Genomic DNA, 5,000 nt, shown 5'->3' on the forward strand with positions numbered 1-5,000 from the left:
CACCACCATGCACGATCCAAATGCCACTCAAGCGACAACACGGTGCCAAGCCGGGCATGGTGTGCACTCAAAACCAATCAACGGACAGAGGTCATGCGTCATGGGGGGGATCTAGCAAGGCCATGGGGAAGGTCATGGAGGACCTTGGAAGCAAGCGCAAGACGAGAGCGAATCGAACAAGGGGCCAGGACGGGGCCTTGTGCCCATGGTCTTCGCAAGACTGCGTCCAAGGCGCCCGAAAGCCCAAGGGAACCCAAACCCGGCCGACACTTGCAATCGCACATGCTCTCTGCAACACACCATCAATGCCGCCCAACGGGGCCAGCACGAGCAGTCATCCGCAGTCCCCTGGCCCTGCGCACGTTTGTCTATGAAACCGAGCATCAATGCCACAGAAAGTGCCGGGGCGCCAGCTGGAGCCATCATCCGCGTTGCCATGGCTCGCTTGGCCTTGGCTTGCCAGTCCCCGACACGAGCAATCGCGCATTTTCTTTGCAACCGACCATCAATGCCGCCCAACGAGGCCAGCACGAGCAGTCATCCGCGGTCCCCTGGTCCTGCGCACGTTTGTCTTTGAAACCGAGCATCAATGCCACAGAAAGTGCCGGGGCGCCAGCTGGAGCCATCATCCGCGTTGCCATGGCTCGCTTGGCCTTGGCTTGCCAGTCCCCGACAGGAGCAATCGCGCATTTTCTTTGCAACCGACCATCAATGCTGCCCAACGAGGCCAGCACGAGCAGTCATCCGCGGTCCCCTGGCCCTGCGCACGTTTGTCTTTGAAACCGAGCATCAATGCCACAGAAAGTGACGGGGCGCCAGCTGGAGCCATCATCCGCGTTGCCATGGCTCGCTTGGCCTTGGCTTGCCAGTCCCCGACACGAGCAATCGCGCATTTTCTTTGCAACCGACCATCAATGCCGCCCAACGAGGCCAGCACGAGCAGTCATCCGCGGTCCCCTGGCCCTGCGCACGTTTGTCTTTGAAACCGAGCATCAATGCCACAGAAAGTGCCCGGGCGCCAGCTGGAGCCATCATCCGACGTGCCATGGCTTTGGTCCCATGGTCTTCGCAACCGAGCATTCGTGACACCCGACGGGGCCAGGACACCAACCCTTCCGACACGAGCATTCGCGCATGTTCTTTGGCCACACAACGGCGCCAGCACGAGCAAAATCATCAGCGGTGCGGTGGCCTTGCACGGCCTTTTGTCTTTGGAACCAACCATCAGTGCCACGGGAAGTGCCGGAGTCCCGGCATCCGCGGTGCCAAGTCATTGCGCCCTTGGTCTCTGCAGCGGGGCATGCCGGGCACTCCCAACCATTGCAAGCAAGCAAGAAAGAAAGTAAGTAAGTAAGTAAGTATTACATATAGGGGCGGGACATGCGGGGAGTTCTGCGAAACGTGCACTACGGGGCACACGCGTACCTACCGGGGCATACCGACCCCTATTGGGGCACACGTGTGCATATCGGGGCATACCGGGCCTATCAGGGCACACGCGTACATACCGGGGCATACCGAGCCCTACTGGGGCACACGTGCGCATATCGGGGCGTACCAAGCCTATCGGGGCATTCGCATGTATCCCAAGGCATACCGAGTCTATCCGGGCATACGCGTTCATACCGGGGCGTAACGGGCCTATCGGGGCATACTTGGGCATATCCGGGCAAAAAATGCCCAAAACTTGCGCAACCTTGGCAACCGTGGTCCATTCCTCACTATATGCCATGGCCTTGTGCCCATGGTCTTCACAAGACAGCATCCAAGGCGCCTGAAAGGCCAAGGGAGCCCAACCCAGCAATGCCCAGCCAAGGCCAGGCATTCCAGTGCCTGCCCGGGCAAAAACGCCCAAAGCATGCCCCATTCCTTAGCCTATCCAGGCAAAAACGCCCAAAACCAGCCCATTCCAGTGCCTATCCGGGCAAAAACGCCCAAAGCATGCCCATTCCTTAGCCTGTCCAGGCAAAAACGCCCAAAACCAGCACATTCCAGTGCCTATCCGGGCAAAAACGCCCTAAACCTGCGCATTCCAGCGCCCCGCAGCATGCCACCCTCCTATAGGGTTTGCGCAACCAACCCGCCTAACCACCAGTGGCAACCAAAGGTGCTGTTAGCGACGACTTCTGAAGACGCAACGAGACGCGACGGGTTTGCGCCCAGACGCGACGAGACGATGCGGGATCTGCGCCCAACCATGCCTACACCCGCCGACTTGTTGCGGGAGCTGCTTGCCCAAGCATGCCTAGCGTGCAAGGCCTGCGTGCCCAAGGTCTGTGTGCAAGGCTAGTGCCCAAGGCTAGTGCGCAAGGCTAGTGCCCAAGGCTAGTGAGCAAGGCCTGGGTGCAAGGCTAGTGTGCAAGGCTTGTATGCAAGGCTAGTGTGCAAGGCTTGTATGCAAGGCTAGTGTGCAAGGCTGCTGTGCAAGGCTTGTGGGCAAGGCTGGTGCGCAAGGCTAGTGCCCAAGGGTTGTGTGCAAGGCTAGTGCCCAAGGCTACTGCGCAAGGCTCGTGCCCAAGGCTAGTTCGCAAGGCTTGTGTGCAAGGCTAGTGCGATGGGCCAGTGCCCAAGGCTTGTGAGCAAGGCTTGTATGCATGGCTTGTGCGCAAGGCTTGTGTCCAAGGCTTTTGTGCAAGGCTCGTGCGCAAGGCTAGTGTGCAAGGCTTGTGCGCATTGGCAGGTAGCCCACCACCATGCACGATCCAAATGCCACTCACGCGACAACACGGTGCCAAGCCGGGCATGGTGTGCACTCAAAACCAATCAACGGACAGAGGTCATGCGTCATGGGGGGGATCTAGCAAGGCCATGGGGAAGGTCATGGAGGACCTTGGAAGCAAGCGCAAGACGAGAGCGAATCGAACAAGGGGCCAGGACGGGGCCTTGTGCCCATGGTCTTCGCAAGACTGCGTCCAAGGCGCCCGAAAGCCCAAGGGAACCCAAACCCGGCCGACACTTGCAATCGCACATGCTCTCTGCAACACACCATCAATGCCGCCCAACGGGGCCAGCACGAGCAGTCATCCGCGGTCCCCTGGCCCTGCGCACGTTTGTCTTTGAAACCGAGCATCAATGCCACAGAAAGTGCCGGGGCGCCAGCTGGAGCCATCATCCGCGTTGCCATGGCTCGCTTGGCCTTGGCTTGCCAGGCCCCGACACGAGCAATCGCGCATTTTCTTTGCAACCGACCATCAATGCCGCCCAACGGGGCCAGCACGAGCAGTCATCCGCGGTCCCCTGGCCCTGCGCACGTTTGTCTTTGAAACCGAGCATCAATGCCACAGAAAGTGCCGGGGCGCCAGCTGGAGCCATCATCCGCGTTGCCATGGCTCGCTTGGCCTTGGCTTGCCAGTCCCCGACACGAGCAATCGCGCATTTTCTTTGCAACCGACCATCAATGCCGCCCAACGAGGCCAGCACGAGCAGTCATCCGCGGTCCCCTGGCCCTGCGCACGTTTGTCTTTGAAACCGAGCATCAATGCCACAGAAAGTGCCGGGGCGCCAGCTGGAGCCATCATCCGACGTGCCATGGCTTTGGTCCCATGGTCTTCGCAACCGAGCATTCGTGACACCCGACGGGGCCAGGACACCAACCCTTCCGACAGGAGCATTCGCGCATGTTCTTTGGCCACACAAAGGCGCCAGCACGAGCAAAATCATCCGCGGTGCGGTGGCCTTGCACGGCCTTTTGTCTTTGGAACCAACCATCAGTGCCACGGGAAGTGCCGGAGTCCCGGCATCCGCGGTGCCAAGTCATTGCGCCCTTGGTCTCTGCAGCGGGGCATGCCGGGCACTCCCAACCATTGCAAGCAAGCAAGAAAGAAAGTAAGTAAGTAAGTAAGTATTACATATAGGGGCGGGACATGCGGGGAGATCAGCGAAACGTGCATTACGGGGCACACGCGTACCTACCGGGGCATACCGACCCCTATTGGGGCACACGTGTGCATATCGGGGCATACCGGGCCTATCGGGGCACACGCGTACATACCGGGGCATACCGAGCCCTACTGGGGCACACGTGCGCATATCGGGGCGTACCAAGCCTATCGGGGCATACGCATGTATCCCAAGGCATACCGAGTCTATCCGGGCATACGCGTTCATACCGGGGCGTAACGGGCCTATCGGGGCATACTTGGGCATATCCGGGCAAAAAATGCCCAAAACTTGCGCAACCTTGGCAACCGTGGTCCATTCCTCTCTATATGCCTAGCCTTGGCAACCGTGGTCCATTCCTCACTATATGCCATGGCCTTGTGCCCATGGTCTTCCCAAGACAGCGTCCAAGGCGCCCGGAAGGCCAAGGGAGCCCAACCCAGCGATGCCCTGCTATGGCAAGCCAAGGCCAAGCATTCCGGTGCCTATCCGGGCAAAAATGCGATTCCTCTCTATATGCCTAGCCTTGGCAACCGTGGTCCATTCCTCACCATATGCCATGGCCTTGTGCCCATGGTCTTCCCAAGACAGCGTCCAAGGCGCCCGGAAGGCCAAGGGAGCCCAACCCAGCAATGCCCTGCTTTGGCAAGCCAAGGCCAAGCATTCCGGTGCCTAACCTTGGCAACCGTGGTCCTTTCCTCACCATATGCCATGGCCTTGTGCCCATGGTCTTCGCAAGACATCGTCAGAGGCGCCCAAAAGGCCAAGGGAGCCCAACCCAGCAATGCCCTGCTTTGGCAAGCCAAGGCCAAGCATTCCGGTGCCTAACCTTGGCAACCGTGGTCCTTTCCTCACCATATGCCATGGCCTTGTGCCCATGGTCTTCGCAAGACATCGTCCAAGGCGCCCAAAAGGCCAAGGGAGCCCAACCCAGCAATGCCCTGCTAGGGCAAGCCAAGGCCAAGCATTCCGGTGCCTAACCTTGGCAACCGTGGTCCTTTCCTCACCATATGCCATGGCCTTGTGCCCATGGTCTTCGCAAGACATCGTCCAAGGCGCCCAAAAGGCCAAGGGAGCCCAACCCAGCAATGCCCTGCTAGGACAAGCCAAGGCCAAGCATT

Source organism: Tasmannia lanceolata, unplaced genomic scaffold (genome assembly GCF_043159265.1).
Source record: "Tasmannia lanceolata isolate RefF3 unplaced genomic scaffold, GAP_Taslan_0.1 ptg000036l, whole genome shotgun sequence".
NCBI lineage: Eukaryota > Viridiplantae > Streptophyta > Magnoliopsida > Canellales > Winteraceae > Tasmannia > Tasmannia lanceolata.